At 33.1% G+C, this 12,591-nt stretch overlaps 1 protein-coding gene across 6 annotated transcripts in view; it reads right to left on the minus strand.

Moving 5' to 3' along the window:
- LOC118738752 (pericentrin) overlaps positions 1-12,591 on the minus strand; it is a 242,401-nt gene that overhangs the window by 155,859 nt on the left and 73,951 nt on the right. Inside the window, exon 1 of one of the 6 annotated variants that reach the window (XM_036469704.1) lies at positions 9,877-10,364. The exons of the other annotated variants lie outside the window; for them this stretch is intronic. The gene's annotated coding sequence lies outside the window, so the exon portion shown is untranslated. Of the gene's footprint in view, positions 1-9,876; positions 10,365-12,591 lie in introns of those variants that run through there. 6 annotated transcript variants of the gene reach the window in all.

Genomic DNA, 12,591 nt, shown 5'->3' on the forward strand with positions numbered 1-12,591 from the left:
GGGGCTGTATTTGCAAGAGAGCACGCTTTGCGCTGGTGTTCGTTCATCCCCCGTTTTTAACGTGAGTAGGCTTATGGTCTGATTATGCATACTTCGCATAACTTCGCACAACTTCGCATAAACTTTGAACTGTAATTTCGTATGTACTTTGTATGTATTACATTACCCAGAAATTAGCAGAACTTTTAAAAACTTAGCGATGTGTTCAGTTTAGATTTTGCTTTGCTGAACTCAGCCAAAATCGCTTAGGCGGTTACAGCGCCAAAGAAGAAGAAGAAGAAGAAGAAAAATGTATCCGAATTTTAGGCGATATGCAAAAATTGCGATTATGTCCTCCGTGTCGCTAAAAATTGCCTAGCCTAAATTTTAGTACGTTATCCGGCCGCAAGTGTCGCTGTGCAGCAACAGAAGCTGTCAAAATTTGTTCCCATTTCAATGGTGATTAATAATGGAAATATATAAGTACTTTAGCTATTTGCAAAAAAAAAGAATTTGAAAATACCTAACTCACTGTTTATATGACGGTGAAAACTTCTTTTTCAATATTGCCTGATTATAAAAAGTCAATCACATCACAAAGCTGCCAACGTCTTGTTTAAAAAAGGACAATGAGATGACCCTCGAAAAAGAACATAAACCTAATAACGGAATCTTGCGCTTATTTGGAAATAATACGACTAATCAATATTTATTTGCGTGACTTAGTTATTTGCAAATAAAAAATTAACTTTGTGTTTATGCGGCAAAGTTTAACATTTTGTAAAATTGTAAGAAATAAGTTAATATCTGCAAAAGAAGATTAAGGAACAAGAAAGTCCGTATTACTTTCAGGAAGTTACCAGCGGTCGATGGGCAAGACTTTTAAGTAAATGTGTCACAAATTAGCATTATCATTTTTATTATAGATAATATCGGAGGAGAGTTAACTGTTTTATGAAGACAGTATGATGGAATCCCTGCTGAAGGCATATCTGCTAGACAACACGCAGAAATACATATTTTTTTAATTTAAGAATTTAGTCGATATAGGAGAACATTTACATTTTCTTTTTTCAAAAAAGCTCTTCAAAATATTGCACAAGCATATTAGCTGTCAAAACATTAGCTGTCAAAACAGTTCAATCACTTTATATTTTGTTCATCGCTAAAATCTGCCCAAAAATGAATCCAAAATGGGGATTTTTAAGAATGCCTTTTTAAGATAGAATCGCGAAAATCGTGGATGGAATTTAAGCTATAGCGAAAGTTGGAATCCGGCTGCAGGTGTTCTATATGTTTTTGGGGTCGGTGAGTACGAATCTAAAGTCAGTTTTGCTCCATGGCCAGCCCGTTCACAACTCGCATTCGTCTATTTCATTTTATTCTGTAGTCCCGCAAGTCCCGCAAATCCCGCGGATCCCGCATGTATAATCCTGCATTTCTGATCCCGAAAAAATGACGCGACATCCCGAATTTGCGGAGCCCTGCATTTTAGTAATCGCTACGAGTATCATCACGTACATACATATGTACATATGCACTATGTACGGTTAAGCATTAACTTGCTGCAGCGCATTGGAACCAATTGAAATGTCTCGTGCCGCTTACAGTTTGTTGCATCTGCAATTATTTCTGGCACAAGCGATGCACTTGAGCTGTTGTGAGTATTTTATTTTTAGCTAAACATAAGCAGCACTTTTTTGTGGAGATAATTTTGAGTAATTTTTGGCGATGCCATTTGCTGAAATAATTCCTCCGATGCTCGGTGCAGAACTGTACTTTGAGAGTCTTTTAGTAAAATATTCAGTACATACTCACAAATTTGTATACATTAGTGTTTGGCCGAGCGTTTACTCCAATTTTAGGCGTGCGTTGTAATGCCTCGAAAAGCAGATATATTTAACTTAACAGAACTTAGGAGTATGCACCCTGGTCGGTCACAGTGACCGCCACATTATCTTTTGAAATATGGAAATTTCTTGTGACCTTTGGACATACAAAATATTAAGAAAATTTAACAAATCAACACACCACACCTCCTTCTATTGAATTTAGAGCTAGTTTTGTTGGTACGAGGGAAAGGTGGATCTACGAGGTCATGTCAGTCTAGAAATCCACCCAAAACAAATGCCAGTATGAAGAGTAAAGTTGAGAACCACTTTCATGTATCCTGTTCCAAATTGGAAAAGAGCTCTTCGAACTGTTCGAAACAACTGCACCAAACTCAGCAAAAGACAATACTGGTAGCTAGCGTAACCAAATTGTCATTGTCGGCTTCGATACCAAAGCAGCCAGAGCCATTTCTCCAGCTTAGAGCAAGAGACAGAAGAGGTCAGTCTAGCCATGAACGAGTACGAGACAAAGTACATCCTAGTAACAAACGAAGATTCTTATTTTATTGAGACCAATGTCACTTTTGGCAGATATGCATATGCACATACATATGTACATAATTTTGAAGTTGTGAAATATATTTTATATTGACGACTGATTGACGACGATCTTTAGATTCCGTAAAAAATGTGAATATTTATTCTGTCAGTTTGTACGCATCATTGGTGAATACTCGTTCAAAAATTAGGTATTTTAAAATTTCAAGAAGACTGGTCTTCAGTATCAACATGTGATATTCCATAGATAACCCTAGATGATGTATTTTATTGTTCAATGAAGCAAATACAGCTCAAAAATCGGTGTTTTCTATTCACGTCTTACGTAAATAATCTCTCATCTACCCGGTCTCATCTTAAAGCTAAGTGTACACGCTAGAGAAAAAACGCGAGATTTAGACAAAAATCTCGCTAGAGACGTGTAAACACTCAATAGAGCTCTACGAGAGACTCACCTACAAAGTCTATGTGAGAGTTATTTAGCGAGACTTTTTCGCTGTGTAAACAGTTTAGCGAAGCTAGATCGAAAACTCTACGACAACTCTACGCTCTATTTAGCAAGCTAAATAGACTTTTTGCTCTACGGAGACGTATAGTAAAGTCTTGACAATGAACTTCATTACAGATTGTTAAATTTCGAAATGGCTACGACATTAAATCGTATATTCGATACAAGCACACCATTTTAAGTGCAATTGGAACGTAGCCAAATAATGTACCGGGAATCATCCTCTTATTTTCATTGGTATTTCAATGGCTTTTCCAATAGCGTCCGTCCTTTGCAAAGGGGCATAATTATTGGTTAAAACGTACGGGGTATTCACAAATTGAGCAGGTGGTCTGGCACTCTGGCAATAGTCGTTGCTTGAGTTATTTGCTGTTTTGTCAGAGTGCCAGGCCACTTGCTCAACTTGGAGAATACCTACATACATATATATAGTAGTTTGGCTGGAACTGCTCGGAGAAACTCCTTTCAAGGGTATTCTAAATATTAAAGGTTGTTTGATGCGAATCCAAAACTACACATAGTACCGAAGGGAGAGATTGCCATGTTTAATTTTTAGGTACATTTGTCTACTTTTAGGTAAAATTTTTTTCGGCAAATAAGTACAATTTGAAAATTTAATTCTTGTTCATATTGCGAAAATGTATTTTATGACGTCAGAAAATAGGCGAATGCTGTCAAAAAGACGAAGGGTTAGCGCTTCGCTGATGGCGCCAACTATATTTTCTACATCGTGGCTTTGATATAAATACATATATATATACAACAAGCGTTGACAACAATTCGAGATAGAAAACTAACTCTAGGCGAGAGGTAACTATTGTCTACCGTATACAGAGCTTGTAGAGTACGTGATAGATAAAAGTTGAGATTTCTCTATTTTGTCTCTAGCTAGAGTGTATATCTCCTAGAGTTGTTCTACCGTGTAAACTTAATTGAGAGAGGAGATTTTTATTTCAGTGAAACTCTCGAGAGATTTCTCTACCGTGTACGCTTAGCTTAAAAGTATTGATATAGAAAGACAAGAAATTAGCACATCCGAGGGCTGGGTAAAAATTTTGTCATTCAAGAGAGCTTCGAAAGCAAACCATGTCCAAATTGTCGTTGTTGCCACGAATAACATATGTATATGTATAATGGAAATGAATGCGGTCAGTCTCAACATACTTTTGAGCAGGGATCGTCATGGTTATAACTTTTATAATAAAAATCACTTTTTAATAGTTATTAACTGAGTTTTATTTTTTCTCAAAACATAATCGTTATTTTTTTTTTAGTTTTATTTTTCGCTCAGAACATAATCGTTATTTTTTGAGTTTTATTTTTTTCTCGGAAAATAATGGTTGTTTTTTTTTAGTTTTATTTTTTGCTCGGAAAATAATCGTTACCTTTTAATTTTTATTTTGTGCTTGAAAAATAATCGTTATTCCTTGAGTTTTATTTTTTTCTCAGAATATAAAACTTAACTTTTGTGTGTTCCCTCAAGCATTGGCACAAAAAGGAAACGACTTACTTAGCTTTATCTTCAAAGTCGCGACAAAAAAGAAGAATACTGTTTAAACTTCTTAACCTCACGGATAATAAGCGTAGGCCTGAATAGACAGAGGACGGCTACACTGAAGTTTTAACGCCACTGTGGAGTGGGAATGAAAATACAGAGAGCTAGATACAGGGGCAGAAACAAAGACAAAAGCAACGATAAAACCCCAGACGCTCACAACCTACTGTATTGAAGGATCAAGCCAATGATAAAGATAACGGTGAAGATGAAAATGAAGATCAAGATCAAGATCAAGATGAGGATGAACATGAATATGAAGATGGGGATGAAGATGAAGATGAAAGCTTAATTTTTGTGTGTTCCTTCAAGCATTGGCACAAAAAGGAAACGACTTGCGAGCAAAAAATAAAACTCAAGAAATAACGATTATTTTTCAAATAAAAAATAAAACTCAAAAACGCCCGAGCAAAAAATAAAACTCAAAACATAACGATTATTTTCTCAGCAAAAAATAAAACTTAAAAAATAATGATTAAACTTGATTTTGTGGCATATATTTTACCGAAATTTTGTAGTAAAATATAATATACATTTCATTCATCCTATTTGTGAAGTTTGGTTTATTTAAGTTTCAACATGTCATCATTCTGTTTTGAATAAGTAAAACTCTTGCTGAGAAGTAGATCTTACAAATCCATATTGGGATTAAAGCCCATATTTGAAGATAGTGACTCTAAAGGAAGGTATTTTATTCCTTGAATAATAATTTTGTTGTTCCCACGGTATGAATAACAACGTTTTACCGCTGGAACTTCCAAATATCTTCGGTCCAAATGCCCGAAAAATTTGCCAACATAATGCCCAAACAATGTTTCTCCTTCTGGATATCCATTTTTCTCAAACTGAAACGATTTTATTTGATTTCCAAAGCTATACGCATTTTACTTTAAATCGAGGATCCCTTTCGCCGGGGACAGGTTTGCAATGGAAGCCGAATCAAATAGTTATGGTGGGTACTGAAGTTTTTTTCATCACTGAAAATAACGTTTTTCAACAACATTTGTAATTTTTGTCAAATGCTAAAAACGCATTTTCGTGCCATAGAGTGGGCTATGGTTTAGCGATTTATTTCCTCATCTAAGTACCAAAACTGTGTTTATTATTTATTCTAAACTGTTAATAGTGATAGAAACATTCAAATACATATAAATTTTTACGATAAATCTGCTGTGCCTAGTAGCTAATCTTTGGATATGTCGTTTGGGCTACTCTTTTGGGGTTTGTATGGGGCCGTCAAGCTCATTTCAATATTCGTCGGGATTTTTAAAGGAACTTCTTATTATATTTTGCTGTCTGATTACTTCAGCAGTTATGCTACCTTTCATGCCCCAAAAATTCATTCTTGTTATATTTCCGGGCTCTTATTTAGATAGTTCAGTGACACGAGGTGGTACAAAGCTCAATAAAAATATTAAAAATAGACACGAGATATTATTGGCCATAATATAACATGGAACAAGTAAGAGCAGCGCTGTCTTGGGATTCATGAAAAATTTTACTTCACAGCATACATAGATAGAGGAGATACATATATAAAAAATCATATCTAAACAATCAAAGGTATGGAAGATATACCTTATATAGCAACAATCTAAGTCATTTTCACTGCTGTGTGATCGGTATGTAAACCGGTAACACAATTTAATGGATTTAGCTTCCCACATAAAGGAGATATATCGCAAGAACTGGTATCTGAACAATCAGTGGTATAAGAAATAAAGCTTATACAGCATTGATTTTGACGATTTTCTCAGTAGACTTTGTATTATTATTTATAAAATAGCTTACGAAATTTATTGGATTTAGCTGTCCAAATAAAGGAGTTTTACAGTAAAACCCCATATCTGAACAATCAGTTGTATGGAGGCAATAAATAGAATAAAGTGGTCCGATCTTTGTTAATTTTTCTGTGAAATTTCATGTTTCTAGCTGCATATATGGAGAAGTTATAACAAAGCATCTCATATCTGGACAATCAGTTGTATGGTGGATATAGGTTACAGCGACGCGATTTTCGCCATTTTCACTGTAAGTATTTTTTTTATAAAGGGTGGAAATATTGCGAAATTTCATGTTCCCAGGTGAACAGATGGAGGAGTTATAACAAAAAATCGCATATCTGAACAATCAGTTGTATGGGACCTATATGTAAAAGTGACCCCATCTTTGTTATTTTCACTGTAAGTATTATGTTGATAATGTGTGGAAGTATTTCCAAATTTCATGTTCCTAGCTGCATAAGTGGAGGAATTATAACGAAAATCTTTGTTATTTTCATTGTAAGTATTCTGTTAATAATTAGTGAAAACGGTGCGGATTTTCGTGTTCCTAGCTGCATAAATGGAGAAGTTATGGCAAGAAATCTCATATCTGCACAATCAGTTGGATTAAGGGTATAAGTTACAGCGGCCCGATCTTCGCTATTTTCACTATTTCACTGAAAGTATTTTTTTACGTAGAATACGTCTTACTTTTCCATATAGAGGCTATGCTGAAATGTTGTAGTTGTAATTTTTAGAGCTTCATGAAAACGCTTATTGCACGAGAACTAATGAAGCGATTTCAAAGAAAAGTGTGGCGTTTCAAAGATAAAATCCCAAACCTATCGACAGATTCATTTTTGTAAGTAACCAATTCGGTTTCTGTCGTAAAAAGAACGGTAAACACGGGCTTATTTTGGGGTCAATTTTGAGCCTTTAAAGTGCTCCAGCAGCTTATGATTTGCAGATATAACTTTCATTTTCGGGATATAGATTCTTTGGACCAATAGAAATATTATCGTGTACAGATTTTATATAAATTCAACAAATATTGAGAATTTTAAGGCAAAAAATTGTTGAAAAAATTTGCATTTTTTTTATAACCAAAAGGCTCGAAAACTGCTCAAATGATTTTTTTTTTGTTTTCTTAAATCAAAAATTCAGAAGTTTTCCTTTCGTTTGGTATATGGGAAGTATTGGTTGATGTCTTCTAAGTATGTTTATTTTATTCAAATATATGGGCATAAATGATTTCCCACACAAAATCACTTCGTCATCGTTTTGCAAACACGTGCATGCGTGGGAAGTGAGGGAAGGAGACAAAAAGTATGCATGTGTGCGTAAGTACATACTTCGGCTTTTAATAAACAGATGGCGCAATATTTATAACCTAATAGCAGCGTATGTGCACATGTAAATACATATATACGTACATACATATGTCGATTGCAGTTAATGTGGATCTGTTTCTATTTTTTAGTAATCTATGTATGTCTATACATGTTATATATGTACATACGTATATGTATGTATGAACACATGTATGCATAATACGCAAAAACTTTTTGAAGTGAAACAACACTTAGAAAAAGACCAATCCAAGAATAAAAGTAAAGGTGAGTACGTACATATATAAATAAAAGGATAAAGGCAAAGTTAAAAATAAAAACAAAAACAAAGTTGCGTAAAGATAGAGGCAAAAGTGAAGACCAAGGTAAATTTAAACACTTTACTTATATAAGCGCAAAGGTCAAGAGGAATATGTATATGAAGAATATGATACACATGAAAATAAAAACAAAGATAAATATAAAGAAAAAGATGAGGATGAGGATACCGATAAAAGTATAGATGAAGATAGAGGAAGAAAGCTTAAAATAAAGGTAGTTTTAGAGAAAAGGATATAGATAGAGGCACAGAGACTCAATCTGGGAACTATTTCGGGATTTTAGTGATTTTCGGGATTCTCGCGATTTATCGATATAATTATCGATATTTTGTCGATTTTAAGATCGATATTTTTATCGATTTTGTTATCGATATTGTTATTGATTTTAGTATTGATATTTTCGGAACTTATCGATATAATGATCGATATTTTTATCGACTTTATTATCGATATTTTTATTGATTCTGCTATCAATTTTATAATCGATTTTTATCGACTTTGTTATCATTTTTATTATCGATTTTGTTATCGATATTTTTATCGATTTTTTAATCGATGTTTTTATCAGTTTTGTTATCGATGTTTTTATCTCTTTTGTTATAGATTTTGCTGCCACGTGTTTGAAAAGTCGAATTTAGTTAACTTATACACAAGTTTTATGAAATATTGAAATATGGTCAATCGATAGAGATTTATGAAAGCTTTAGTTTGACAATATTTTTGATTAGGCCGGCCAGCTTTTCGCAAAGTCATATTAATGTAACGAAGTATAGATATATGTATAACTATTATTCGAAAAAAATTTGTCAAAAATATTACTAAAACACTCGATGCCGCCCTACTTTATTTTCAAAGAACATTTTTCCACAAATGATTTTTACAATTTGCAAACATAATCGTAAGAAAGTGTGAACGTATCATAAGGACCTTTATATCGTCCCCTAAATCAAAAACAGTCACAACTCAAAATTTTTCAATATTAATTTTTCCATTTACCATATTTTTACCGTCCACCAAAATTTCTTCTTTACCTGGAAAAATATTATTGACTGTTTTTGTTTTTCTTGGGTCTCATCAACAGTTTTTTGTCTCTCCTTAACATTTCGCAATTTTTGACTTGTGACTGTCTTTGATTTATGGTGCGTAATTGCCCAATTTCAAAGTTATCTACCAAATTTAAGGGCATATACATAATTCATTAACGCTCGCTTATCATCTCCTATGGGAGCATATAACCCTCTGGATCGTAACTTAATTTTTACTGGATTAAAGACCATATTTACAGCTAACAACAAAGGGGTATGTTTAACATTATTTCAGGAAAATTAAAAAATTTTGAACAAAAATACCTCTTTGTTAAACAAGATTTTTATAAAGTAGTTATAAGTAAAAGTATTCCTCAACTATATATTTCAAAATTTTTACATATATTCTTTCGCATAAGTGCATGGTGATGGAAAACAAAGATTTCGGAAATTTATCAACCAAAAATATTACAATATTTGCTATAATTCGCAAACAAGAACCAATACCCTAGAAATGTGACCCGTTCTTGTCTTATTTTGGCTTTCGACCATTTTATCTATGTACATAAATATGCGCATATCGTCCCGTTTCAGCGTTAACCTCGTACCTGTAATATGATAGGTCTAGACTCCAGAGAATGTAAGAAAAAATTCTTATTTTCTTGCACAAGGTTAAAATAAACGCATTTAACTTAATATTTCTGGTTCTATGTACTAACATTAGTGAACACCCACACTAAGTTTTTTTCTTTTAGCAATTAATGTGACGCTTAAACTCTTGTTGTAAGTTGTAATATTAGTTTTCCCAAAAATGTAGATATGTACGTGGTTAATGCCGAAACGTAACGATACGTCTTCTACTGAATTTTTTCTATACAGTATCCTAAGTGCATTTTTGACGTATACTTTTTGACCTAGCAACACGTTTTTTTTTTTTAATGAAAAAAACGTGGATAATTTCCGAAAATTCAAATATTTTTATATTACCAATAAGTGGCCAGATTGTCACAGCCGATCACAAATATATCGACACACAACGTCGAATCTGCCGGTACTTGGTTTTATTTATAGAACTGTCACCAACAATTTTCCACAGTTAAATGTAAGTATGTACGTACATATGTATGCGTGTATGTTTGTGAATATAAACGTATTTTATATGTTTGTTTTGAATATTTTAGCATTCAACAAATTTTGCATTTTCACAGATCACTACATACTATTTCGTAGATACGAGAATTTATTTAAAGAAAATAACTTCTGTAAACACACATTTTTTGCAATTAAATATTTTTTATTATAAATATTTTTTCTTTTAAATGGCATAGACACAATTTAATGTCCTCAATTTTGATAAAGACATAAAGAATCGTCACGCTATGTTTGAGGAATATGTATATGTACATACATGTATGTGCATTACAAATGCCACACGAAATACGCTTTGAACGAACGACTTCGAACGCACGCAAACAAAACTAGCGATATACTGATGCTGTTCGCTTAGAATTCGAAAACTTTTATTAATGAAAGGAAATGGAAAGATTAAGAGAGAAAACACTCAATGCATCGATACTGGATGATAACAGAGAGTAAGAGTAGATAGTGAGAGCAAACGGGGAAAATTTGAGAGGGAACAGGCGAAAAATTGGAACAATGTAATGATCTTTGAAATGATCATTAGGGCGAGAGTATGACCAAAAAAAAGATCGTTTGCCGAGAAACAATATCAAACGATCATTCACTCCCTGATATCAACAAGTTTAATGGCACACATAAGTATTTTGCATTGAGTTTTTACGATATTCAAAATGTTGTTCATGGAATTTTTGTTTTTTTTGTTTTTATTAATATATATGTAGCTTCAAGCTACAATAAAAACCATGTAAATCAAAATTTCATACTTTCCAACCAGAAATTTAAAAAAAGATTCCAGTATGCAGATGTACAGCAAGATTGAATTGAAAAAATTTGTTGATTTTTGATAATTTTCTTTGCTGACAGTGTTGAGCATTTTCTCCATATGAGTCGTTTATTTTCAAAGTGGCATAAGTCATTTCCACATCTTGCGCTTAAATGGTTGGTTACTTCTAACTGAATGCATCTGTAAATCATTCTATTCATCATGAACTAATGACAAAACCTTTTACCTTTGGCTGATGAAGTTGAACGAATAACCGGCGCGTTCAGATACAAGTAACACCAGCACAAGGGTTATGAAGTGACTTATGCCTTTTTCAAAATAAACGGCTCATATAAGGATTTTTTTAACAACTTCAAACTTGCACTTTCTTATCCTAAAACTGAAGTGGCTTTTAATTTAAACTACGTACTCGAATTTTTTTAAAAATTGTGTTTCAAAATTTTTAAATTTTCCTGAATTTTCGTGTTTTGTTCAATGTTTGAATTTTGATTTACATGGCTTTTGTTGTATTTATTAAAAAACTGCCGAAAAAAAATTTGCCGTGAAAAAAAAAAATTGGAATATCGTACAAAATACTGCGACTGTATGTATGTATGTACATTAGCTTCGGTAGATATTTTCTTATAAAGCGAAAAATTCAAATTGCATACGTCTGAGCGAATTTAATAGAGGGTAATTAAATTTCGGCCATACTGCTTTATATAGTTTTAGAAAGGGTTAGACATGATTGGACAAGCATTAGAGGCATACAAATACCACTGCTCAGTAGTAAGGGTATTTTTTTAGTTTTAAGTTTTTTCGTTATTGCAGAGGACCATCGATACGTGCATATGTATGTATGTACTTTAGGGTGGTCCAAAAACCGTAAAGTCAGAGTTGTAATGCTCTTACCCCCTAGGATTGTTCTATATCGAAAAAAGTATACCCCTATTTTTTTTATTTTGGAATCAAAAGTATTTAGAGGTCGCTCAAAGCGCCGCAAGTTTTTCATGTATTTTTATATGGGAAAAATAAAATTTTTCGTAGAAATGGTATAGAATTCTTGAAAGTCAATATTATTCGATCGGCTTTCAATAATAATACCCAATTGTTTACTTAACCATTTTTCAATACTCACGATTTTTTATTGGTCGCTCCATTGCACTTTTCGGGGTTTTTGTGGGTTTTTGGCGGACCTACAAATTATAGTTGCAATGAAAAAATGGTTAAATAAACAATTGGGTATCATTATCCTTCAGATATACAGAGTAGAAAAATATTGATTTATAACTATTCTATACAATTTCTACGAAAAGTTGTTTTCCCCATATAAAATACATGGAAAACTTTGAGCGCTTTGAGCGACCTCTATATATTTTTTGATTTCAAAATAAAAAAACAAGGGTATATTTTTTCGGTATAGAACAATCCTAGGGGGTGAGAGCATACAAATTCTGACTTTACTTTTTCACATACATTTTTTGGACCACCCTAATCATACATATAGTGAGACACATGGAAAATTTTACAAAGTATGTATTTAACCTTATAGCATAGGAGAATTTGAAAATTAAAAACACAAGAAACAGAAAGCAAAACGGAGGAAGTTTCACGTTCTTTTAGATCAAAAACGCGGTGCACGTGTAAGTCGCTATCGTATATATACTATGCATATATATATGTGAGTATGTACACTAGGCCGGGTCGATTTGTGGGGAGGCAAAAAAATCGCCCATTGCTCTGTGAAAATCATATTCTAGGGATCAAAATAAGAAACTTTGCCGAAGGAACCATACCTC

Source organism: Rhagoletis pomonella, unplaced genomic scaffold (assembly GCF_013731165.1).
Source record: "Rhagoletis pomonella isolate Grant_MI unplaced genomic scaffold, Rhpom_1.0 Rhpom_scaffold_00005, whole genome shotgun sequence".
Lineage (NCBI taxonomy): Eukaryota > Metazoa > Arthropoda > Insecta > Diptera > Tephritidae > Rhagoletis > Rhagoletis pomonella.